This window comes from Fringilla coelebs (genome assembly GCF_963513975.1).
Source record: "Fringilla coelebs genome assembly, chromosome: 3".
Taxonomy (NCBI): domain Eukaryota; kingdom Metazoa; phylum Chordata; class Aves; order Passeriformes; family Fringillidae; genus Fringilla; species Fringilla coelebs.
This window is the reverse complement of record NC_140030.1, coordinates 46,855,079-46,882,246: the sequence shown is the minus strand read 5'-3', so window position 1 is coordinate 46,882,246 and position 27,168 is coordinate 46,855,079. Positions and strand designations below refer to the sequence as shown.

Sequence of the window (27,168 nt, the reverse complement as noted above, 5' to 3'; positions counted from 1 at the left end):
CAACCCCTCCTCTCCTTCCTTCTCCCTCCTCTTCGCCCCCGGCCCCCTTCCCTTCTCTTCCCTTCCCAGCCCAGGTCCGCCTCCGTCACGGCCGCGCCGGGCGCCCGGAGCGGCGGCCGCTGCCCGGGGGCGTCGGTGGGCGCTGCCCGCCCGCGGCCGCGCGCCCCGCCTCCCCCGCGCCCGCCAATCAGAGTGGCGGCTGCCGCCGGTCGCGCCTCGCCATTGGCCGCCGCCGCTGTCAGTCAGGGGCCGCCCCCGCAGAGGGGCGAGGCGGGCGGGGGGGCTGCCGGCTCCGGGCGGGCGAGCGGGGCCGGGCGGCGGCGGCGGCGGCGGCGCTGCGGTTGCGCCATCTGTCAGGAGCCCCGGTGGGAGGGAGCGCCCGAGCCGCGCTCGCCCGGGCGGAGCGGAGCGGAGGCGAGGCGACAGCGGCAGCGGCAGCGCGGACAGCCCGTGCGAGCTCATCCCTGCCCAAGCTGCGGCTGTGCCGCCGCACGGAGTCGCCGCCTCCGCGCCCGGCCGCGGCTCGGCGCAGCGCGTCTGCCCCGGGAGAGGCAGCGGCGCCCGGAGCGGCGCCCCTCGCTGCGGGCGGGCGGGGGCAGCCGGCGGAGGAGCGGAGCGAGGAGGATGCGAGTGCGGCGGCGCCGCCCCGGCCCCGCGCTGCGCTGAGCCGAGCCGAGCCGAAGCGAGCCGAGCCGCCTCAGGTAACGGAGGGGCCGGAGCCCGCCCGGAGGAGCGGGGGCGGGGGGATGCATGCATGGATGGATGGATGGATGGATGCTTGCTGCGGCGGGTCTGTTTCCTTTGTGCGCCCGAGCGCTGACGGGGTGCGGGGGCTCCCGGCGAGGGGAGGCGGCCGCGCTGCTGCGGGGCTCCCCCACGCACGAACACGCGGACCCCGCGCCCGTCGGGAGCCGCGGCCGCAGCGCGGGCAGGGCCGGGGGCAGCGCCCGTGACCGCCCGTGCGCGGCCCCTGCGTGCCCGGGGGTCGCCCGTGTCGGTGTCCCCCGCCCCCGCGGACTCCGGCCGGGGAGAGGGGAGGGGGCGCAGCACAGGGACGTATTTGTTGTCGCCGAACTGCGAAAAAGGGGAGGGGAGGAAATAAATAAAAAGACCTTCTCTCCCTCTGAAATAAATCGTATAGGATTTGCGCGTCTGTGACAAAGGCCTCTTTCAGGGAAGAAAGAAGGGACGCACAAAATGCCCAAGGGTGGTAGGATGTGAAAAGAGGCTTGTTTCTTGTGTCTCCCCTAGAGCCTCTCTGTTCCTTCCCAGACGAGGCCGCTGATCTGGTGCCAGTTCCTTTTCAGCTACATTTGAGATTAGGGAGAGATACCAAACGCCACACCATGGGTGCCAGCGTTTTGCTGCGTCTGCAGAGCCACCGTGTACGTGTCGCCCGACCTCCTTAATAATGCTCAGTTTGGCCTCTGCTTCCTCGGGATCTCGCCCGATTTCTGCTCTGTGTGGATTCTGCGTGTGCGTGAGCTCTGGGAGAGGGCTGGCCGGGGAAGGGGGTCACTTTGTAGAAACAAGCCCATGATACCTCGGTCCGTCCGGCAGTGACGGGGAGGGCAGGGCTGAGTAGGTGCTGGTGGGGAAGATTTGGGCTGGGTGGAAAGCAACCCTCTGCAGTTGCTCATCCATCACTCTGATATGCTCTGATTCCTAAAACGCCAAATAACGAGTGACCAGGGCGGACCGGGCTTTTGAAATGCACGCACAAGACTGGGAACGCCTTTGAGACCTTGTCATTTTCCTCCTTGTATCCTTAACTCCCACATCCTTCCTTCCACCATCCCTGCAGCTGTAACACTTTTTAGGATCTCCTTCCCACACCCCTTTTTGTTTTCTTTTTCCTTTTTTTTTCTTTTTTTTTTTTTTTTTTCTTTTTGTCTTGATGTCTTTTTAACTGGAAGCATTCTGGAAGCTGAGAAGAGTTGCAGGTGAAGATCTGTTTGTTTATATGCTGGTGGAGGAAGTGTTTTCATTAGGGTTGACTCGCCTGGTCTCCCATGAGGAGGAACAGTAAGCTAAAGGGACACTGTCAACTTGAAATCCAGAGAATGTGCGTGATGAATGGAGAGCTGTGTCCAATATTACACCCACCGTTGAGCTCCCTGCTGGAGATCTGTGGTTTTTATAAGCCTGTCTTCTGACTGTGTGGGTTGGTCATGCAGTGAAGGAGTAAAAACACACTTGAAACAAAGTCCTGTTAAGTGAACAAAGGAGTGCAGAAGAAAAATACCAGAGTGGGAAGGGAGGGAAGGCAACATCTCCAACTTCTCAGTTACATCCATTGTAGCCACTGCTTGACCCAATGGGAAACTGGAGGGGCTACAGTTCATTGTTATAGTTGCACATTTCTTTAGTATCGCTAAAGTGGAAAGGTTGTTACTTTTGCCCCAGTGTTTCAGGAGTTTTCAGCACCTTGATGTGCGTGCTCAGAAAACTAGTAGCACTTGATGGATGTCAGTAGGTCAGTGTCTTTTCACAGTATAAGAACAATTTTAAGAATAGTATCTCTCGTGAAAAAAGACATTGGGCTCCTTCTTGAGCCCTTCTTACCCCATAAAGCTATAATTTTGATGGAAAAGAGAAAGATTGCCTAATTAATATTTTAGAAATTTGTATTTTGTTAATAGTAGGCTGCAGATTTGTTGAACTGTTCAGATGCTTCTTAGAGGGTGCCTGTAAGCATCCTTCCACTCCACCTCCAACAAATTACTGTCTCATCTGTGTGGCTTGTCTTTGGCAAAAGAAACAATTTTCAGTATGAAGTTGTCTGATGGTGGGCCACTGGCTGTGGTGTTTTGTGGTTTATGCTTCCGGCATGTTGTTTCAGAAATTCTGTGTTGCCTGCTGGTGAAAGACATAGTGGCATAAAATACCAGTTAAGTGTAAAACTCTGAACAGCCTTCTCTGGAAATTATTTTGGTGTTGGGTAAATACATGTCTTCAGTGAGGGACAAATGACTTTGGCATATGGGCATGGCAGTCAATGTAAGCCAGAAATGAATAAGGTGGTATAAGGAAGTTGGTTATTAATCATTTTAACAAGTGTCTTTAAAAGTTAGGACCCAGTGATAAATTTCTAATTCATATGAGTAAGAAAAACGTTGCTGAGGAACTTTTTATTTTTGACAGACTGCAACAGACTCCACAATGCCTTTATGTGAAATAGCTAAATGGTGTCATCTGAAATCATGAGTGGAGTCTGATATGGTGAGGGCCTCTCTGACCAGGGGCCCTGTGGCTTAGCTGAATACACTAACCTGGACATGGTGTCATCAGCACTGACTTACAGTGTAACAAAATTGTGGCTGAGTGAAAGCTGCCCAGCACATTCGTCATGATTTCACACTGTAATATGGTATATCTACGGTATCATATGTTTAATTGTGATAAGGAAAGTATAGAGCTGTTTGCCATCTTATGCCCAATTACTTTTATTTAACCAGCACCTTCACTTTTCTGTCTTGCTGCGTTACTGTGCTTTTTACTTCAGGGAGAAAAAGAGTTGGAGGCATGTGCTTTCCCTTCGTCCTTCTCTCTGGGGTGCACATTAATATTTGATTCAAACTTGTTCTGTAAAGTTCTGCTTAATTCAGTTTGGGCACTACTTTGAATGTATAATAATGGTGTTTGTTTGTGTCATGGACAGTGCTTTGTAATTTGCTTTATGGGCAAGTCTGCTGCTGGCAGTGTGTATTGTCAAAGTGACCTTCCTTTCAGAGGGAGCAAACCAGTAACTCCTGGCCCTGTCCCACCCCTGCAGCTCCCACAGAAGTGTCTTCAGGAGTCCCTTTGACCCATTACTCCAAAACCAGGACTTGAACCGACAAATCTAGTTCACCCGAGCAGTCTCATTGAAATCTAGCAATTAAGGATTCCTTTGGTGACAAAAGGCCTGCGGGTCTGTATTGTGCAAGTCAGCCATTTACTTGAGGCGAAACCCACAAAAGGGTTTGCGTGCCTCCGTGAGGAGCACCCTGAGCTGCGATCCCTGGAGATGTGGCTCTCCTGTGGCTGCTTGCTGTGCTGTGCTGTGCTGAACGCACTGTGCACCTCAGAGCTGAGTTCCCAGCAGCCAGGGAAATGCTGCCAGGGCCACCCAATGCCAAGCGCTTCAGGAGGTGGTGAAACTTCAGGGCTGCATCTGCCCGCCTGCTGGGTGTCTCACTTGGTACCACGGTGGCTCAAGGCTAGCTATTAGAGGTTAAAAACCTAACCTTCTTTTGGTGAGGTAGGAATAATTTATATATATTAAAAAAAGAAAACACACCAAACACCCAAACAAACAAACAAAAATCCCCCCCCAAAATTACAAAAAAACAAACAAACAAAGAAAACCGTACCAAAAAAAAACCCCAGCCAGCTTTGCGTTTCAGTAGACGATAAACATGCAGGTGTAGAAGAATTGGGATTTCTAGCATTTGCATCCTGTCATGGGTTTCGCCCTTTGTGCCTGACTTCCAGACAGGGAAATGACAGGTGCAGGTGGAGCATGAAAGGCTGGAGCTGTTTCGGTGCATGCGAGGCGTGTGTGGCTCTCCTTAGGGAGCGGGAGCCCGTTAGCGCTGTGCTCCGGGGCAGCCTCACCTGCCGGCCCGGGCAGGGCGCTGGTTTCGGGCAGGCAATCTGCCTCTGCTTTGTCAGTGGTCAAGTGAAACCTGTCTGTGGGAGGTGTCCCTCAGCCCTGAAACTGGAAACAGGCCTGACCTTGCAGGAGTTGCAGTGCCCCGTTGCTGTCCTTACCACCGGCTGCAGGAAAACAATCACATTTTGTAGAGCTTTTTTGGAACTTTGGTTCACTTGGAAAGGAAACAAAATTGAACGGTATCACTGCTTTACTGGGGGAGGTGAAAAATCATATTATTTCAAGTCAGTCAAAACATGATGCCTCATCTTGCTTCTGACTGTTTTAAATGGTAACTTGCTTTGAAAGCAAGGATTTCAACTCAAAATACTGCCACCTGTTTGGAGCAAAATAGAACCTCTGACACCTTGACTTTTTACTGGAGTATAAAATCAGCAGCAGTTTTGCAGAGCTTTAAGGTGTCGATAGAACTAAATCATCTTGCAGAAAATGACTGTCAGATTTTTCCTGACCAGCTCTATTTCTTGTATACTATGAATTTGAATGAATGTTTTTAATCTGAAAAAGCTATCAAAAAAGATAGCCTGGCAGTATCAGCTGATTTGAATTAGATGGTCTGGGTTAAATCTTTTTGCCAGGAAGGAAGAAGACAGCAGATTAATTTTAGACTTACCCTTCCTAAAATGCAGCTCCTTTTTTGTATCAAAGACATCCCAGTTTGAATGGATGATGTTGGTTGTGACAAGGTGCTATGGGGAGAGGTTCCCCCACCTTTTCCTACCCAGCTTCTCCTGATTCAGAGAGGTCTTGCATATCTGAAAGTTGCCTCTCCCACACTATAATTTTTTTAAGTGTCTGTGAGTAATAAGTCCTTCTTGCTTAAGGCAGAAACCTAAATTTTTAGAGCAAGTTCATTGATGTTCCTCTTACTGAGATGTGGTTTAATGTGGTGAACGCTACAAGGCAGCAGCAATGTGAGAATGTTTGGATGAGAACGGGGAAGGTGACCCTTCTGTGCTTATTTGTGTTGCTCTATTTTGGTGGATTTTTTAGGAGGCAACAATGACTGGAGGCCTTGTCTGGCCTAGGGAAATTCTTTGTTCCATCCTGCTTTAGGTTCCCTGTGGCTACAACCAGAAAGGAGGGATGTTGAGAAGCGGCTGTGAGTGATGTGTTCAGTGCTTTAAAGTACAATGGATCCCAGTCAGAGCTCCTCAGAGGAGCCAGAGACACCTCTAATAGTATCGAATCCTGTGCTGTGAGAGCAGCTAGTCTGCTCTCCCCAAAACAAAGGCACTATCAGCAACCAGCCCTGAACAAAAAGACTCCACCTCACATAGCTCACTTTGCTCCACAGCTCTTGGCCTGGCCTCTGAAAGATCACCTGCACATCCTCCAAGCTCCCTTGCAGCAGCTCTGGGAGCTCTAAAAGACAGATCAACATCTAAAGCCTTGGCTGTGTGAGGACAATTATAACCTGAAACTAAGACCTTGCATTTCAGACCAAATGTACCAAATGCCTGGAAAGTACTGTTTGATTCACCAAGGTGTTGTTGCTCCAGTGGTGAATTTGGAAAGTGTTTTGAAGCTGAAAGTGATGGTAGTGGCACCAGGACAGTGTATGAAGGAGGGGAGGAGTAGCAGGGCGGAGGGACATTGAACAGACCAAGGGAAGAGCTGGCTGAAGCAGGCAGAGGAAGCTGCCCTTGTGTGTGTATGATTGAGGACATTTGCTTTAACAGAATGAAGTGTTTGGCACCATTTTAACGTGAAAATAACTCTTGTTTTAGTGATTTTGGGAGGAGTAAGGAGGAAACCTCAAATGATTGGCTTGGCTTACATGAAATATCTTCTCTGTTTAAAATTGTCCTTTTCCTCTTGGCTCCAGTTTTCCTCTGTTAACAGATTTGACCAAAATAGTTCTCAATCCTTTTTGGTATAGTCCAAGTTGAAAATATTTTTGCCAGATAATCTCAATCATGGCAGGTCGAAATTTGCTATATTCTCTATACAGAGAAGTTAAACTGTCTGTGAAAACGAAGATTAATCTTAAATGCCCATTCAGGTTTGTGCTTTTTTAAAAAAAAACTTTACCATTCCATGAGAGTTCCCTAATGACCTACCTGGTGATTCCTAGCATCCTTTTTCTTTACAATTTCAATTATTTACTTGTTGGGGGTGGGGAGGGGGTGGGGTTGGGTTTTTTGTTTTGCTGATTTTTAACAAATAAACTTTAACATTCATTTGAAGGCTTTTTATTGTATTAATAAAGACCTTTCAACCTCTCTTGTTTTTGAACGACCTGTGTGTGAAAGAGCATTTTGTGTAATGTTGATCTTTGACTTGCAGCTGTACCACTTTCAAAAAAAACAGCTCTGAAAGTTTTCCTGGCATGACTTAGGAATATCATGTATTTCCTATCTTGCCTGCTGATAACAATGTACAGATAATTGGGTTGGGTTGGGTTTTTAAAATTTTTTTTTTAACATGCATTTTGGGTTATTTCCATCTTTGTACCTGACCTTTAAACCACAGAGTTGCTCTGGGGCTTAAGGCTGAAGTTGATGCTCTTGCCCAGAATAATTGAGAAGAATTGTTGTTGGTTACTTCAGAAGTTCTCCAAGCCAGAAGCCACCACAATGGGTGATGGAATTGTTGGGGACATAGCTTCATCCCATGCCTGGTCATTACTTAGGGCTTAGCAGAGAGGAGCAGCTCATAGCCCTCTTTGGGAGAAGGTGATGATTGTGTCCTCCAGCCAGCTGCTTTCACCCCAGGGACAGAGGGGGAGAGCAGGTGTAAGCAAAACAAACCCTCACACCCTTAAAAGAGAGGCTATTTGTTCTGGGGACTGTTTTTTCTTTATGGGCACCCCTCACCAGGCAGCTGTGGTATGTTTTTTTCCAAGAAAAAAGAGCATCTGTGAGACTAGGTACGGAAACCTCTGTTATCTGAGAAGGCAATCAGACTGTTTCTTGTCTTAAACTAGATGTAAATGCTCAGTTTTTGTTCTTGGTGGTGAGGTTAATGGTGGAGGGCTTTTATTATGGTGAAGTTAATGACCTCTTGCGTGCTTTTAGGAGTTCCTGTGGACGGGTCCTCTTGTATGCTGTCCTTGTATGCCAATGAATTTTGAATTACAGAGAGTGAGCCCATATCCAGCAACATTTTTGTCTAAAGATCAGCAAAAATGCCAGTTCTGTTGCCTTTCTTCCTCTCTGGGAAGTAACTGAAAACTCCTACATTTCCTTCTGTGAGATAGCCTACAGATTATGAAATTTTTGGATGTTATTACTCTGTGCAGCATTTAAATTGGTGATTTCATCAAGAAATACTCTCACTTCCATTTCCAAATTAATTGAAAATGTCTTGCTGGTTTCTTTCTCTTCAAGAAGGGATAAAACTGTTTAAAACTAATCTTTTGAATAGCACAGTATCTCAGGTTATTCATAATTTTAATTTACAGTCTTTAGCTAAATATGCAGGCCTTTCTTTCCAAATATTAGATTCTCCAGGTGTCTTTGGGTGGTCAGTGATTTTTATATTCATAAGACCTCATACTTTGGACTTGTGAAGAGAAATAGCTATTGGATTTTTATTTTATTTTTATTTTTTAATATCTCTTCTATTTTATTCAGAAAGGCTGAAGCAAACCACCTTTAAAAGGAGAAAAAAATGTTTAATGAAACTAGCTGTATTCACTGTTGAAAAACTTTGTAAGCCCATCATCCTCCAACTGGGATAAGATCAGTGTGCAGGAGCTGACAAGCCAAAGAGCCAGATTTAACTCTCAGTATAGCAGGCTGTGTGCTCTCAAAAAAATCCACACATAGCACTGGCTTCAATTTCTTTTTGAACACCTCTCCAGGAGTTTCTCTTTTGCAGGAAAAGTAGTGAGCCCAAAAATTTAACTGAGAAGAGAGCTGCTAAATGTGGTGACCTTGTGGAAGAAGCATCCCCTATATTTGAAGGTCGGAAGTGACCTTTTGTGCATGGGGGGAGGTAGAAGACAAGCATTGACTGTCTTTCTTGCTTAGGGCAGCATTACTGGCGTGTCTAAAAACTGCAGAACTCCTTGTCCTAATGCTCAAGTGGGGCTGCCAAAAAGGAACAAATAGGGCTGCAGATAAAAGTGTGCAGGGAAGACTGTGTCCCTTTTCCTCCTCCTCAGGCAGGGCAGGGAGAGCATTGCTTTGCACTGCTTGATGACTCGACATTCACAGGAATTTGCTGCTGGCCCTGTAAAACGTTAAAAAATTCTTGCATTTATAGATTTTATTTTTTTTTTAAACCACTGACCATCAGTGTGATTCAGTGACTTCTTTAAGGGTGAAGTAACTTTGTCCCTGGCCTTCCTTACATTTTCAGCAAATCTTAGTTTAAAATCATGAGGTTGCATTGTTTGGGGCTGGGGGATTTTTTTTCTCCCCCTCCCCGTGCAGTGGAGTTAGTAGGCACTTCTGCTTTGTGAAGCTGAGTGTATAGATGTAGGTGTTAAACGAGTCAGCTTAATCTTGCTTTTGTGGCCAGCTCCTCCATGATTGGTCATGTCAGTTTGAGTCTTGCAGAAGATATCTGTCATCCTTTAGAGCTGGTGTGGCACAGCAGGACTGTGCTGAGCCCAATCTGGGCCTGCATGTGGGCAGCATTGCTTTGGTTTTATTTCCTTGGGCAGGGCAAGTCTGGGACCCAAGACACCCAAGTGCCTGCTCAGCACTGTGCTGCGGTGGGCAGAGGAGCTCAGTGTGAGATTCAGGAGCCCCAGAGGAGCACTGTGCTCATGTGCCTGCCCTGCTTCCAGGACCACTGTGACATGTTCGTGGCTGCTGTGAGTGTATCTGGGTGGTGTGGTAGAGGCTGTGATTCACTTCTTGACTCAAAAAAAGGAGAGACAAGAGAGCAACGACCAGAAAGAGTGGGTTAACTAGATGAATGTCCATTTTCATAGCATCAGACTACTCAAACTAGCTTTTTATAAAGTTGTGTACTAAACTTATTATTTTTTAGTATTATTGTTATTATTATTTATTTTACATTATCTGCCCCACGAAAGACAAGGATTAATATTATATTATATTATTATGTTCCATAGGAGCTTCATGTAGAACAGCTAACCACAAACTTCGAGGTGACACAGTGCTATGGTAGAATGCAATGGTGCTGTGATAGTGTGCAATGTTTATTTTCAATCTACCTTGTTTAAAGAAGGATGCATTCAAATTGTATCGCCGTAAGAATTGGAGAGTAATTCTTGATGAGTGAGGTCTTGCCGAAGTAAACGAGTGCAGAGACCTAGTTTAAGGTCAAGTTTAATTTTGAAGTTTTAATACGTATCTGTGGATTTCTTAATGCCACTGGACTGTTGTTGACACTCTCTTCCAAAAGTGAAATATCACAGAAATATGAAGAAAATGCAGGTGTAAGCAACTCTGCAAAGGGAATAAAATCTGTTTGCCGATAATGTAGGTACCCAAAACTGTGATAAGAATTTCTTCCATAATCAGCAGTTGCCACTGTGAGGTATAATTTCTGAGAAAATATCTTGAAAATGTCAGTCAAACCACGCCATGTAGATTTACTTTATGATTATTGGTATGGGAACTTGCCAAACGTTTTTAAATTGTGACAAGTCTGTAGCTCTGAACTGTTTCACATCATACTTTTAGAAGGGGGTGGAGGACAATGGGGAGAAACGCCTAATGTTGTTTAAAGGAATGATCACCTATGGGTTTTTTACCCACTCATATTATAAAAATTTATTTTCTGTAACTGATCTCTCTAGAGATAACAGATTCCTTCTAGAAGTACTTTTTTATTAGCTTTTTCATTAAACTATTTTTTGATAGTTTTTCTAACATCTCTGAGGTGAGCTGTAGGTTTGAAGGAAATAATCTCCCTGAACAAAATAGGGGTAACTTCAAAGCCAGGGTCTCATCCAGGCAGGTTTTGAGTATCTCCAAGGCCAGACTGAACAGACCCAGCTCTCAATCTCGCCTTCACATGTCAAGTGCTGCAGCAGCTTTGTGGACATCCACTGGACTCACTCCAGTACGTCCGTCTTTCTTTTCCCAGGACTCCCAAAGCAGACCGAGTACTCCAGATGTGGTCTCCCAAATGCTGCAGAGAGAGGAATAATTACTTCACTCCACCTGTTGGCTAATTAAATTGCTTATTTGGTGCCAGATCTTCAGTTGCTGCCAGTTATCTTCATTTCCCTCAAGCTGGAGCTGGTGGAAACTCTTCCTTACAGGGGAGTACTTGTAGGCTCTGTGACTTCAAAAAGAGCTGGAGCAGTGATGGTCCTTTGCTTAAGTTCCACGAAGGAGGTGGCCAACCCAGTGTTTGTGTACAGAAAACTGCAAAGGTTTTCAATTTCCTTCTAGTGATTTTTTTGCACCAGCCCTTCAGGCTTCCTACTGCAATATAACCTGAAGCAGCAAGATTGTATCACATTTTGGTTAAAACAGTGAAGAAAATGCCTAGTAAACAGCATATGCAGAGATGCATTCTGTGTATTCTGTTTGTTTTCCTGGCAGTACTTTGGCTATTTGCTAAGTTCCCTGCTTTAAAGTTAATGTTTGGTAGCAAATATGAGGATTGAACTAAGAGTTGTGCCACGAAGGCGAGCCTCATGGAAGCTGTGGGACAAAAACTTGTGCTTAAAATTTTATACCCGAAGGTGTTTTCTTCTCCACTAGATTTCTGAGGCTCTGTCATTGTGAGTGGGCTGTTATTGGTGTCTGACGTACTACATGTGATTTGCTGTAGTTTGTGTTTTTTAAGGTCTAATCTTCCTACACTATTTGATTATTTTTTCCAAACACACACAAAATGAAAATTTCATGATTAGTGGTTGAAGTACTGAAATTAATATTGGCCTGAAAAAACACAGAACAACTGGAGTACAAGATAAAAGCCCAACCATCAGCAAACCTGTGCACGTGGGACTTATCCTGCAGTTGTTGCTGCTTCCAAGAGAGTGTGGCTCTCACATCACCTTGCTCAGAGGTCCAGTGTGGGAGATGAGCTGAAGGTATAGATTCTATACCTGCATGTACCTGCTTTAATGTGTAATACATTAATGTTTAGTTTAGGAAATTCTGGCTCACGGGTGGCTGTGGCGAAGTGTCTGAGGTGTTGAGTGTATGCTGTGTGCTGCCTGCCTGACTGATGGCCAGGGAGATGGCTGGGCTGAGTGCTTGCTGTGCCTGGAGATCTCCTGGTATCTATTCCATCAAAGAAAAAGGAAGCCTTAACAGCCCATTGGTGTAAAAGGAAGTGGTAGAGAGGTTTGAGCAGGGGAAGGTTGCCTAGGGAGGGGAAATGTCAGGCTGCTCTTTTTTCTTTTCCTCTTTTTTTTTTTTTTTAATTTAACCTTTAATATTTATTCCCACCATAGGAGTTGTTCAAAGTCCCCCTTCCTGCTCTGGCTGTTGCTACCACTGTTTTCCTCCTCTGATTTTTAATTGGGTGTTTGTTCTAGCTCTGTGGCACTGGCTATGGCTGACAGAAGCTCTTTTAGTGGTCCCTCTTTCATCTGTTCTGTTCCCATAACCCTGCTTACAGCAATCCTGCCTTCATGTTTGCTTACCTTGGTCTTCTCCACTGCTCACCTTCCTTGCCTTGCCTGCAAATCCTCTCATCTCCCAGCACAAATGAGCTGTTTATCCCTGAGCTAATGGGTGTTCACAATGCTCTGATCATAATGTTGCAGAACTGCTTATATTCACGGTGATTAAAAAATAAAAAGATGGATTACTTTTTTTGCCCAGCCCCAGAAAATTAGTTATATTTTTTTCACTCAGTACAGTTATCACTGTAGGATGAGTTGCTTGCAGCTCAGAGTGAGCAAGAAGCCCCTCCTGGTTTTGAAGCAACCCTTGGGTTACACAGCTCATTCAGGTTACTGAGGCATTGCTACAGAGCAGAAGGACTTTGTGCAAGAGATATATCAAAGTGGAGGCTTACTACTAATCTGATCACTGGTTTGTGTGGACAGATGGGGAGTTTTGCCTGTTCACAGTAAATAATGGGCTCACACATACGCCCCTGGCCCCTTGGGGACACACCCTCCCCAGGTGCTAAGGGCAGTGCTGGTGAGCAGCCCTTGCCATGGCCGCTCAGGTGGGATTCACCACCTCGGAAGGGTGCATGCTTTTATTTATTTGCTTTTATTTCATCAGAAACTAGGGTGACTTGGCCCAGTATTTAAGCTCTTGTGGGGGAGAGAGTGAGAGTTGAAAGCATTCAGAATTTTTGTTCCAGTTTTGATTTAAGTCATGGGAAGAGCTCGCAAGCTTTCTGGTGTTCGGTTGCAGCTTGAGCGTAGTAGTTCCAATGGGAAGATGAGGGGGATGTGTTTCAACTCACATTTAATTTTTTAAATGAGCTATGCAAGATTAAACTTAGGTTATTGTTAAAAAGACAGAGAAGTCAAAAACTCCTTTTCTGAAGAGTGTGATGTGTATTATCTTGGTAGAAACTTGGGGACATGAGGCGACAAACAGCACTAAGTGCAGGAGATCAGTACCTACTCCAGACAATGCCAGCACATTTAGCCTTCTTCATCCTAAAATTTGGATGGTGGCAAGACCAGAAGCCAGTGTTACCAATCTTAAATATTTAGATACTTGAGTGGTTTTGGAGGAGAGAAGGAAGGAGTGGGAGTTTAGAGCTAGAGATATTACATATTCATTTGGCCACTGAGGTCCAAGGTAGAGTGGTAGCTACTGCTGCTCAAGATCTCAAAGGTGACTATCTTTTTCTTATGGAATAAATGTGTGTGTAGTTGTCAACACCTTCCAATTAAATCTAACACATTCAAATTGTGTTGGAGGTTGGCTCCACCAGTGTGACTCAGGTATTTTTAATATATATATACTTTGATTGCTCTGGCTGGAAGACTAGTTGTTAGAGTTGATTTGTGGCTGATCTACGCTGTTTTGAAATTGCTGATGCATAAGCGGGCGTAGTAGAGGCTGATCCTAAAAATATTCTTAATTTTCTCATGTTAATGCTGGCAGATGTTTCTAAGCAATACGCTGACTTCTTTGTATATTGTTTTTAATCTCTTAAAAAAAATTAAACAAGGGAAGTTCTCTGTAAAAGGAGTGGTAGAGCTGGAGCATTGCTCAGTATGAAGCATTTAACACTATTTTCTTTTCCCTGTTTTGCAATAGTTAAGGCATTGTCAGTGCTTCCAAACAGACAAGCCCACTGACTCCCTGTGCCCTCACCCCTTCCACCCCGGCCAAATCTCAAACCTTCCTGGAGATACAGATGCCCTCCAGGACAAGTGACCTTGGCTGTTCAAGCACACTGCCAGCCTGTGTGCAACATGTGTATGAACCAAAAATGTCAGAAATAGTCCTTTCATCTTAGAGATGTGAGTCAGTTGGGTTTTTTTCTCCTCTTCTTGTGACTCTGTTCTCTGACAAGCGTGTGGTGGCTTACCGCTCGAAAAGCGGTGCCTTGGGCTTTCACCCAACGCACATCAGGTATTGACTGCTGTTTTAAGGGGGCTTCTTATTCCCTCTGCCTCTTTGGTGTAGGAATTTCCAATGTCCTTTTGTCAAGGATTACTTTTGGAACTTGAAAGAGCAATTTCCGCATATGATAAAGAGGCTAAGTAAGGCGTACGCTGTATTAAAACAAAAGGATTGGGAGGATCTCAAGTAACTTTATCTCTGAATCATAATTTTGCAGACTGCTGATATGCCTAAATCTGGGTGCATGCCACATGTTGGACTAGAGGTGTAGTACCTGCCATTCATTGCCTGTATATATAGCTAACCGGTTTTGAACACTTTTTCCTTTGGGTTTTGGTTTTTGGGGGAGTGAGAGAACATGTTGAAGATATCTTGGAGATATCTTACCCCTTTTTGACTCAAAGGGAGAGAGACCTGGATGATGATTTATATTAATGAGCAATGCCTGAACCCAGAAGGAAAGCAGCATAAACTACAGCCCACTTGGCAGTAGTTTTGTTGTGTTTTCGGGGCATTTTTTTCTTTACCTGATGTTCAAAAGAAACTGCTAACCTAGTTTTGGTATTCCTATGAGACCTCATTTGTGATGACTTGCCAGAATTCCTCAAATAAATTTTAAGTTCCTTGCTGGCACCTGTGGTTTGGGTTCCTTTGCCTCAGTTTTTAATACCAGTTCTTTTTTTTTTTTTTTTTGTCTGTACACAAATTTGCATTCTTTAACAGAAATACTTATCAAGCAAACTAAGAACAATAGGAAGTATAAGAAATGACTTGGGTTTACATAATGAATATTTGAAGATTCATGCTACTTTTATGGCTTTCTGAAACTGTACCTTTGGTCTTCTGTCCCTGTAGTGTGAGGGACCACACAGTACAGCTGTCCATGTATTGCAAAATTTAAAAAGTATTAAGTAGTACAGTGAGGTTTTTAATATAGAAAAGAAATAAATGTTAAAAGCGTAGCTTTTTGTATATTTTGCTTCTTGTAGGCATAAGCTTTAAGCAGTTTGCTTACTTGTCCTGCAAATTTGGAGTCTTTTGATGCCTCAGAGTAAATCTGAAGATGATTGTGAATGATATTCGTGACCAATGTTTTCCAGAAGAGGCAGGTGTGGAGACACTGCTTTTAACCCTCCTGAAGGGACTCTCAGTGTTTGTGGATGTCAAACACCTGGATGCTGCCAAACCAAGTCAGCATGTATGCTCTGCTTGACTAGCCATAGCTCTTCTCTCACCTTTTCAGGAGGCAGGAGACACAGAGCAAAAGGGAAGGTGAAAGGGAAGGCTCAATGACACAACTAACTAGGAAGTAAAGGGGAAAAAAGGAAGATGCATTAGTAAGAAACAGAGCTTTATTGGCCCAGGGATTACAACTTGATATTTAAATTCAGTGACCCTTGTTTCTAGGAAGTTCAAACTGTAGCTGCTCAATACCTGAAGTAATAATTTTTTTTTTCATTTTTTCAATGCAGAATCTTTATCAGTAGATTTATTTATCAGGCTTTTATACAGCAAAAGTAAGCCAAGCCACTTGAACTCACAATGCTCTATAGAGGGTTTGAAAAAATTGATAGCCAGTGTGTCTTCTAGGCATACCCAGCAGTCTCCCAGACTCACTCTACCAGCCAGTCATGGCATTTTAATGACATTACTTGGCTGCATCTGTGTCTCAGTAAATGTTCCTCCTCAAGTTTGTTGGAAAAATGGCTGAGTGGTGTGTAACCAGAAATAATGCCTTACTCTATTTAAATTCACATGGGTAGCACCCAGAATGTGTAATTCTCAGTCGCTTCTTCCTAGGAGTAGAGATTTTTTATGTCCCAAAAAAGATGTTTCACTTGTATCCCTTTCATTCTCCAGAAGTTCAGGAATGTTCTGCTTGATCTCTTTAAGGTCTTGCTGGTTTGATTTTAGTTATGGAAACTACTCGGTATGAGAAAATTTTAGGGGTGAATTGAGCACTTTTCATTCTGTTTGCAGGCTGAGGTTTCTATGTCTGTGCTTTATTCTAGAAGTTTTGGCTAGGGCCAGCCCTTTCCTCTGGGAGTATTTCATATTTGTTCTTCATTTTCAACAGCAACAAAGGCAGCAGCCAACATACTGGTTTTTCTCTTTGCTTCTTCTGCTTTTACTGGAATTGAGATAAATTCATCCTCTAGAGAAAAAGAAAAAAGGAGGGAGGGGAGAGGAAGAAATAGATTGCTGCAATATTGGGTGCTGAGAAACTTGGTGTTTCTTGAGACTTCCTGTTAAGCATTGAATGGTTTGTCAGTTGTGTTAACCACTCTTTTTGTGAGTAAGCATCCTGCATTAGTTCTCATTGAGTAGAACTGGACAAATTGTGCCACCTTGGCTTAAACTGATATTATCTTTTGTTAAACTGACACGGTGAAAAGGATTTATCTGCCCGTGTGCGAGCTCTAATAGATTTATTCAAGGTTGGACAGGATTTTGGGGTGCCTTTTGCTTGGTTTGGGTTTGGTTTGGCTTTTTATGTGTTTAACAGGCTACTCACATCCAGTAGAATGCCTTCTTTGCTTCCCAGTGATCTTCCCCTAAATTGCTATGCAGATGTGTCTAGAAGAAAAATGCACATAGTAATTTGTTTTTATGATCTTCTCTGTGTTATATATTTGAGGACTCTGCTAATAGATGTCCAGAACAGATAATTTCCCAGCTACTTCAGAGAGTTAGAAATTTGCACTTGCAATAGCTCCGCTGCCTTTTGAAAGGGACTTTCTATGGGCCTCGTAGAGGAGGGTGGAGTGTTTGGAGATGGGTGGCTTCTAAGGTATTGCCACTACTTCTATACTAATAACCTGCTGCTCCTCTAAGGGAATTTGGTTTCCTTAAGTACAGAAGATAGCCTTGAGTTGCCAGCTCAGTTGCAAATAATTGCCCAGAGCTTTCCAGCTGCTGTTAGAGCGTGTACATCAGCAGTGTGCAGTAATGGTGCTAAGTGGGAGGAGTGCCCACCCATAATCTCTGCCAAGTATCTCTCATGGCTTTTTGCAGTGTCTGTATCCAGAACTGACACAACATGTATGTATTTACATCAGCACTGACTCAGGCTGCCTCTTAAACCACAAAGCACACAGGCATGTTGAAATAAGGGCGGGCAGATGCTAGCTGAGGTTTTGTGAGTCTTGCTTTCCTGAGAACAGCTTCTGAGAGTGACACAAAACTCTGCATGGTAGAAATTTAGGATATGCAGGGGTCTTAAATCATTCCAGTCCTAATGGCACAAGTTAGGATACAGTGAAGGCAGGTCACTGCCAATTTCCAGAGAGTTCAAGGGAAGAACGTCTCCAACTGCTCCCTCCATCCTCTCCACCCAACTCTCTAAGAGTTGGAGAGTTTTTAATATCTGTCATCAGTGTTTGCACAAAGCATCTCTGTTACCTTCAGTGTACTCAGAGAAGCAGCAGACCAAAAGAGAACAGGTCCTGGAAGCTCATCTGTTCCTGCCTACATTTCTTGTGCAAGTAAAATGCACTGTCACTTTGTAAAAGCCTTCCTCATCTTTCAAGGCTGCTCATGTGTTCCTGTCTCATTCTGTCTCCTTTTTAATCATCCTGACCAATTCCTCTAGCCTCTCTGAACCTGTTTGCCAGCAGAGAAGACTTTAAAGGAAGTTGAGCAAGAAGTCATGGATTACAGAGTCTGCCTTTTCTAATCTGGAAGTAATTGAGCTGAAGTTTTGAGGGCTTGGGCTCTTCCTTCTGCAGGTAGCAACAACCCATGAAATCTGTTTATAAACAGTGTGTACCCCTTGTCCTCCCCCTTGATTGGGGTTAACCCAGCAGTAGAAACAGCATGAAGTTTCCCTTTTCTCCCTGAGCTTAAAAAGGAGAGACTGTGCATCAGCCTGCTGATTAATCACAAGCCCTCATATGATGAGAACTTCTCAGGGGAGGGGAAACATCTGCTTTTAACAATCTTAAAATAGTCTTATTTCAAATAATATTTCCTTGAATTTTTTTCCTGATGTCAAGGAGGCTTAAGTGCTTGCAGTATCAGTGGTTGTGTGTTACAGTTCGGGTTTTAGTTGCCTGTTGTGATCCTGGGCTTTTCAGCTGAGAAGATCCATGTTTACTTTAGTGCCCCATGGAGCAGACCAGGGCAGTAGCAGGAAAGATTGTCTCCTGTTGAATCACAGCTTCACATGTTGCAGGAGCTGGGAGGTGCTGCATGGAAGCAGTGGGGAAGTTTGGAGGAAGGGAAAGGCAAGAACCTGCTGGGCATCTGGGAGAGAGGCTCCACTTAAGCACACTTTGCTAAGAGAAGTGACTTACTTTGCTGCATAGCAATCTAATAAACTCTGGGATGACTGGAGAAGAGTCAAGTTAGTGCAACTGCAAAGGAAGTCAATGGACTCATTGCTGTGGATGTACTGAATAATCAGGCCTTAGTTCTCTCAAACTGGGCACCTAAATAAAGAACTTTAAAGTTTATCTTGTCTTTGTCGTGAAGTACCAATAATACTCCTGGTGTCTTAGGATGCTGCAAAAAAATGCATGCTTTGTGAGGGAGAACTCATGTGCTGAGCAGCGCAGGGACCCATGAGTGAGCTGGTTGTCTTTCTGGAGCAAGCTGAGAAGATCATTCTGTACAATGACAGCGAATGTCAAAAGGGAAAAAAAGTATTAAACATCCCCATTGAATTAGCACCAGCCATTTTAGGCACTGAATGGGAGACTCTGCTCTTACGGGAAGCTTTCCATGTGACCATGTAATTAAGAGCTTCATCAGTAAAGTCTTGGGCAAGCTGGGGGAGGGCAGGCAAATGTGAGCAGCACAACAGCCCTGGGAAGTCTCGGGTTTGGTGCGTAACTTCATACATAGCCTTAACATTTTTGTCATGCCAGCATGTGTGTAACTGGTCTTTCGTCACAAGTCTGCAGTGAGATGGGGGAGAGCAAGAGCTGAGGCTTGGGGCTCGCTATTGTTCAGGTACGAGGCAGCACACTCAATAACCAGAGAGGTCTCTGCAAACTGGTGCTGCAAGTCAGCACATGTGAACCACACTAATTCGCCGTTGCCTGCAGTGCTTGTGGCAAAGATGACAAACCAGCCTTTGTGCGAGCGAGAAACCAGCGAGACACGGTGCAGGATGGAAATTCGGCGCTGTTGGCAGAGTAGGCGTCCTCACCTCTCCCTTCCTGTGGCTGCGAGGGGCTGTACACCTGTGTCAGTGTGTGTGTGTGTGTGTGAAGGGGGGATGCTCTGAGCCACAGGCTGGCTTCCCAGGCACCCCAGCGGGTTACAGGCAGCACGGCTTATTCTACAAGGAAGCCTGGCACCCTGGAAAGAGCTTACAAATGGCACTTCTGTTCTTCTAACTACCTGGCTCTAGTTTGGGGTGACCAGAGTGGTTTTGTTTCTTTTTAGCTTTGGTTGGAGTTTTTTGCTTGTTTGTTTGTTTGTTGTTAACACTAATATTTTGGAGTTCAGTCTGTGCCAGGCTAAGAGCTCTTCAGTCAAAGAATGTGAAGCAGCTCTTTGTATGAAATCTTACTGTCCTTTACAGGTAATACAAAGCAGGGTCAGAACATAAACAAGCGATCCCGTGTCTGTCAGCACTGTTACTCTGTTTTATTTTAAACCTAATTACACTTGGAAGGTGTAGGGGAAATTGAGAACTTGACTTTTGGCACTTATCAGCACAATCTTAATTAACCATCAGCACCTCTTTTCGTGGATTTCTACAAAGAGCTCAGTCCTATGATCTCACTTTCCTCCTCTCATTTGACAGTTAATACTCTCAGGTCAATTTCTCTTAACTTTATAACATAGTTTATCATCTGTTTAAAAATAAGAGGTAGAAAACTTCTGAAAGCTGTTTGGGCTCCTTGCATGTCAAAGGACAAACTCATCAAGCTGTCCTTTTCTGACTCTCAGCAAGAGACTTCAAGGATATATAAATCTCTACTGTGGCAGTGGGGTGATAGGATATTGTGAAATGCACTGGTGCTGGTGAATGAGATTCTAGGATGAACAGAAGACATTAAAGGATGAAACTACATATAAATTTTACTTGCTATATGAGGTGTTTGTAAATGAGCCCTTTGTTAAATGTGAACTGATTTTTTTTGTTGTTTTTACTGACAGAGTGGAAGTAGAAGGCATTAAAACAGTCATTGAACAGCTGGCATGTGTCAATCAGAAAAAAAAATAGAATAGAACCAAAAGGTTGTGTTCTTTGTGTTTTTCAAAAATTTCTGGTTTTCAGTGTTACAATGACTTTTACCTTGAACATGACAGGTTTGACAAACTGTCGGAGATATTGAAAGTTGTTGGGGTTTTCCGCTTTATTTTTTCCTTTCGTTTTTTGGGGAAAAATTTTGTTGTTCTTTGTTTTGTTTTGATACTGCTACCTTGGTTTGAGAAGAAGGGACAGGATTGTTAGAGGAGGTCAGTGGTGAGGAGATCTTTTTTGGCAATTGACTTTTATTTGAAGTAAAGATATTTTCAAAGCCACAAAACAGCACTTGAGTCATATAATCCCTGCTGTGTTTGTATAAGCTACTTATGAATTATAATAAAAAAAGAAAATCCTGAAAAGCACATGGTCAGTAATATTTGGACACTTGATAAAACACTTAAAAGAGTCTAAAGAAATAATTACAATGCAGTCACATCCTGTGCCCATTAACATTATTGTAGGAGTAAAAGCTGGTTCAGTGCCTGCACTGCATGTCCCAAACATAACGTTGATGACATTTTGAGAGAAGTGGGTAAACATTTATACTGCACTCTGAGAAAAGGTTACCTGAAAGCCTTTTGATGGAACTTGGATTTGCAATTTCAGTTTTGTTTCTTTAAACACACAAAAAAACCAAAACCAAACCAACCCCAGGTCATTTGTGTCTGTGAGAGGCTTTCTTCCTTGGGCTTAATGGAGCAAATCACAAGTGATATATATGTGAAACAGGTGTTGTATCATTGCTTCCAGACTTAAATGTAGGAATATTTTTTTAAGACTATATTCATAATCTTCAACATACTAAGAGATTTTGCAAAATGTGATGCTGCTTGTGGTTGTAACTTAAAGAAAAATCCATTTGTGGTTTTTTTTTTCTGACACAACTTGCCATAGTGTACACTTACTGAACTGAAAGGAGCACATATCCTGTGACTGGTTTCCTGTGAACCCCAGAGGGCAGAAGTCTTTTCCACTGTCATTTTGTCTGTTGGTGTAAAATAGAGATTATCTGCTGTCTGCCATTTCCTCTTCTCCCTCCATCTCTATTTCTTTCTGGGGAGAGGGGGAAATAAATTTTCTGTCTCGTGCAGATGTTAGCACTGCAGGAAGCCTCTCTCTCTCCAGCTTCAGGAAGCATTTCCCAAATGGACTGCATGGTCCTTTTTCTTTTATTTCTTTCTATTTGGTTTTATTTAGGATCATTAGTGTTTTGTGCTGATTTATTACATGCCAGTAGTATATGTTTGTGGAAGAGTAATCATGTTGTGATTCATTTTGGAGGCACTCATGTTCAAACAGCACATGAAGGAAAAATTATTCAATTTTAAAAATTCTGAAATACAGCTCTATTGCATTTGCCTCAGAGTCCAGGGAAGATGCTTTTAAGCAAGTTTACAGTAGCACATATTGTACTGCTGTGTGACCAAAGCATCTGTATGACAAAAACACTGTGAAAAGATGACATGTCCATGGTATTGAGAGTTTCACTTCTTCGAGAACTGAAATTTTCTACCATCTATGCATTAAGACCTCTTTCATTCCACCTGTGGAGTGGGATGAAACCCAGACTTCAATCTTCTTGTGTCTCAGTACAATGAAAATCTTGCTTGCAAGACTCCCCTGAAACCTACGAGAGGGAAGCACCATGTCTATATGATTTTCAAACACTTTTAGGGATCAGAAACATTTTAAATGGGATTTTAATTTGTCTTTAAATGTTTAACCTTGTCCTCTCCCCCACCAGTCCAGTAGTCTGCAATGCCAATGTACTGTTTCCACTCACAGACAGAGCTGCAGCCTAAGCTAGTTGAAGAGGTCAGGGGATGAAACAGAGTGAAAACCACATGGACTTACTTTGTGTTCAGGAAAAAAGTGGTGCCAGTGGAACATTCAGGAGAGACACTGCTTGTGCTGTTTAGTCTTTGAAGAAAAAGTAGTAGCTATCTACAAAATGAGGGGTCTTTGTGCCAGTCACAAGTCCTGAAATAACCAGAACTTGCAAGTTCTAGTCCCACTTTATTCTTTTGGTGCTTACTTGCAATCAAATTGCATTTCAGTAGTATCTCTCCTGATCTTGAGAGCTCATGGAAATCTCAAATAGTAAACGAAAACCTTCATGCTTGTTAATAAAGTGGACAATAAAGGGATTGTGAACCCTCCTGTGAACCCGCTGAAGTCAGGAAATCAGTAGTGAGAAAGAAGGCGCTGTTTCTTGCAAACAGAATAAGGTTTAAGTGGATTGGTATTATAGCCTTTGCAAGGAGCAAAGAAATGAAGATCCACTGACAAAAACTTACTAGAAATCGTGTGCTTGCAATATTTGCAATATTTCCTTTTCTGTGCTGCTTCCCTCCCTTCCTCAGTGGAGGATGTATATTTATATGGAAATAAAGCCTGTTTCTCTATTTGAAGTGGACCAATGTTGTCTGCCAGGGCACAGCTGCAGCCAGCAGTCTTTTTGAAAGAAACAACTCTAGTGGAGTGCTTCTATTCCAAGGTAAAGGAGAAACAGCAGCAGGGTCCAGGTGAGGCTGGCTGTTTTGTTTGGGTTTTTTTTGTTCCTCCAGTGTGTGTTACAAGGAGATGCTGGGGGCAGAGATGCTCTGAAGGGCTCTGAGCAGAGCAGCAGGCAGCAGATCACAAACAAGCCTGGGAGTTTGAGCGCGTGTCTGTCGGGACATGGGTGAGGTGAGAAAGAGAATTTGGGTGGGGTTTTGTTGGGCTTTTGGTTCTGGGGGTTTTTTAATAAAGGTTGAGGAAAGGTTCAAGGGTGGAAGTAGTGAATATAAAAAATACAGCCAGGACAGGAGAGCATCTACAGAAGGCAGCAACTGTAAAGATAAAGCCAACAATGTAGCTGTGAAATGAGGGAAAACCCACAGTCCTTATATTATTATATACCCAGACTATATAATCATATAAGTCCTGTACATATTTAATAAGAGTGGGTTGAATCCAAGAAGTCAAATGGAGTTTAAAAAAAAAAAACAACTTGGAGTGCTTTACACTCATTGACCAGAAAGCTGCTTGGTTGTGTTATTATAAAATGTAGGCATATGCATTTTGGTATTTCAGAAAGTGCTTTTGCTTAGAATGGAGCAGGCTGGAACTTTTTTGTTTAACTTGGGTTAAGAGTGGCATAATGGTTTCTGCATTGTCCCAGTCTAAGCATAAGGCTAGTAAGACAGAGGAAAATATGCTGAAATATAGAAAGGCTGAATCAAGCTGAGGGCAGAACAGCTCAGAACAGCAGGCGTGGAGGTGGCTGCAGACAGAAGGAGGATACAAGGCTTTGGAGAGGAATTGAACTAGGGAGAGGGAAGCAAGAGGCAGCTTAATGTCTTGTTTAATTTGTGAAAGTGTTTGGCAGTTTATTTCTACACATATCTTTGCTTTATCAAGCACACACATTGTAATTGCAAGTTCATTGACAAATATGCTTGATTAAGAGAGCTAGGAGAGTTGGCAGCAGAAGTCTCAACTGGTGGGAGAAAAGATGAGAATTTTTATTTGGAAGATGCAAATTGAGTGTGTTACTGAGAGGAAAAGTTGCTGTACGAGGGATTTTTCTGGTGTCTGCCTGGGAGAGTATAATTTAAAAATAAAAAGGAAGAAGAAAGAGAAAAGTGCTTTGTTGAAGTGTGAGGGAACAGATTTGGACAGTGAACAAATATCAAAGTGCAGACCCACAAGTCACATGAGACTTACTCAAGCTGTTGTAGTTTTCCAAGACAAGTTATTGAAGAGGGTGACAGGCAGGTGAAGAGCTTTCTACTGGAGAAGGATGGGAATCTCTCCATGAGGAGCAGGAGACAGTCTCCTTTCTCCTGCCATCCACAAGACAGCAGCCCTCTAGGGAATGGGAGAGCTGGATTTTCTGGGTCTGTGGCTTATAGGGGCAGGAAATCTGATTAAACTAATAGGAGACACCCTTTGTGTTTCACAAGCTCAGTTTCATAAACCAGTGGATGAGCTAATTTTGAAAAATCTGACCCCACTGCAGAAGGCATGTCATCTCTCACATCCGTCTGAAGTGGAGAGGAAGCTTTGGCTTCCAAGGAAATTTTCTTACCACAGTGATGGTGGAGCTTTGGTGTACGTCTCCCTTTGTGAGAGGGACAAAGTTGCCCAAAGCTATTAAGGTGAAGAGCAAGTTAATCTTCCTTGAACCAGAGCTGGGGCCCAGGTGCTGTGGCATTTTACATGTTACTTGGGATAGGAAAACACGGCAACCTCTCTGCTGGCTGGTGCATACGCACACATCTCAAAATGTCAGCACAGTTCTCTGTAGCTGTCTTAGAGTGGTGGATGTGCTGCTGTAGGGCTCTCATGTTTGTTCTCAATTGCTCCATAGTCCTTTCTTGGGTTAGTACACAGAGGCATTAGGGTTTTTTTCATTTTGGTGGGGTTGTTTTGGAAGGCTGTGGTGTGCAGCAGGGGGAAGGAGCAGTGAGTAGTGTCAGGGAATGGGAGACAGCCAGGGTGGAGTTAGCTGTACAAACTCCCATCTGTCCTTCTCCAGTAGGAAAGCAGCATAATGGCAGTAAAACATACTTTCCTTTAATCTGCTTCTCTCTGCCTTTATCTCGAGATAAACTGTAAAATTCAAAGTATCGAATAAAGGCATTGCATAAAGGGCAGCTATTGCTATACCCTGGAGCATGATGTGCAGCACAATAGGAAACTCTTCAGCAAACCTGGAAATCACAGTGAGGAAATAGGGCAAATGTTCAAAAATGCTTTTAATTAACTTGCATTATCAGTAACTGCACTGAATTGGTTTCTCATTTAAAATTTCAATCTAGAGGTCCTTCTGACTGGAGTATTTCATCATTATTGCTGCAATTTAGCTTTTTCAATTGGGACACTTCAAAAGTGATGGCCTTTACTATCTGAGAAAAAGCTGCTCCAAGTTATGGCTTTTAAAGTTTAAAACTTATTCTGATATAAATGAGGAGAGCATAGCTTTGCTATGAATCTTACTTTTTTTGTTTGAGGAAGTTGGGAGGTTTTCATATTTATTTAGATACTGATGTTTCAAAATTTGCATACAGTTCTTTGAAATTCCACCTTTTGTTGCCACAAATGTCATTTTTGGTTCAAAATGAAGAATGATAAATACTTTTCCAGGAGTATGGAGCTCAAGGATTAATGTGGTTGAACTAGTTAAATGTTAAATCTATTCAAAGTAAAGCTGCACAGAGACTGCAAATGTTCTTGCATGCAAGTAAATCCCTTTTATATTGAGTCTGGTTTGCTAAAGATGTAACTGCTCTGCCAGCTTGTTCTGTACAGATAAGTTATGTATGTTATAGGCACTCTATCTTAGGGTACTGTATTTGCTGTTCCTATTAATTCTGAGCTGAGATTGCAGTTTAATTCTGCTTTTTAAAAATGGGAATCAGCCTTTTTGAATGGAAAAGAAGTTGCTGTAGCACACAGTATATCTTATACACAACTTCATATCTCTGATGGCTAGAAATAAAAGTTTCTCAAGGAAATTATATGGACCATGAAAGAAGTTTAAATTTTCTCTCATCTCCTGCAAGTAAATATCTCTTCAGCCTTCATCTGATAAGAGTCCTCAATGGGCTTGGGTTGAACTTAGTTACATCTGTGAAATGTAAGTGTCAAATATCCCAACACCATCATTTTGTACAAGTAAGCACTGTTGAAACTTGTGCTTATCAAATGACTGAGTGTTAAGTCCTTGATTTAGCAGACTGGCTATCTGTTCTCTTATATCTAATTTAAAACAGGAAGATTTTGCAAAAGAGTAGCCAGGATGATGTTTTTATTTCACTTCTACAAACCTGTGGATAAAACACTGTGGAAGAGCCGGTTTGGAATTCTGAGTTCAAGTACTCACAAGTTGGGGAGTGAAAAGAATTTATGCTGGGACAAGTTTCAATGCCCTGTGTTCTGAGAATAAAAGGTTCCCTTTTTTGCCCAGCTACATTCTTGGAAGTGACTGGGTTGTTTTGGCTGCAGCTCCTCAGAACACTCAGCCTGAACTCAGGGCATACAACATCAGCACAAAAGGTCCACAGACACAAAGGTTTCCTAAGCAATGAAGTGCAATGTGTTGGGAAGTTACAGGTACCCCCAAAAATAAATCACTGCTTCTTTCCATTAAGATCTGGGATTTTAAATTGGCCTGTCAGAATTCCATTTGATCCATTTCTTCCTTTTCTGCTGGAATCATCATACAGCCTTTTTTTTTCCCTTCCTCTTCATTAAACAAAAGGCAGAGTTGCTACACCTGGGTCATACCTGTGGCCCAACAAGTCTAGTAGCTCATTTTGACTTAACCAGATTGTGTTGCTTTGGGAAATGTTTTTAATACCACATGAGACAGAGAGTAGACAATGAATCTTCTCTTACCTCCTTTGTAATTAGACTGTAATAAAATCTTACTCATGACATTTAATAGCCCTTCTAACACCATTGGCAGCAATGCAGCAAAGCTAGACGCTGTTCTGCCTGTAGCAGATATGGAGGAATGGACCTACATTGCTAGCCCACTGATTTCTCCCAGAACCACAGAGTGGTTTGGGTTGGAAGGGTCCTTTAGATGTCACCTGGTCCAACCCCTGCAATGAGTGGGGACATATTCACCTGGAGCAGGTTGCTCAGAGTCCTATCCAGTCTGACCGTGCAGACTACTAACATAGAATAAAACTTATTCCTTGTATTTTGGCTTAATTTCTATAATGGGTCTTTTTCCTGAGTTTGAATTCCTTAAGGGTCTGCAATATTCAGAGATGCCCACTTTGACTTCAACAGCAACAAAGCTGCCCAGGTGGTCCTGCAGATGTTATCAAGCACCATCTCTTCACAAAGATTTTTCCATAGGGAATGTTAATCGGGGCCTCGGT

At 43.4% G+C, this 27,168-nt stretch overlaps 1 protein-coding gene across 3 annotated transcripts in view; it reads left to right on the top strand.

Annotated features, from left to right (window-relative positions):
* The first annotated feature begins 378 nt into the window (after positions 1-378).
* Positions 379-27,168, top strand: part of FYN (FYN proto-oncogene, Src family tyrosine kinase) — a 138,382-nt gene continuing 111,592 nt past the window's right edge. For all 3 annotated transcript variants that reach the window (XM_084203509.1, XM_084203508.1, XM_084203507.1), the window contains exon 1: positions 379-701. The gene's annotated coding sequence lies outside the window, so the exon portion shown is untranslated. The remainder of the gene's footprint in view (positions 702-27,168) is intronic.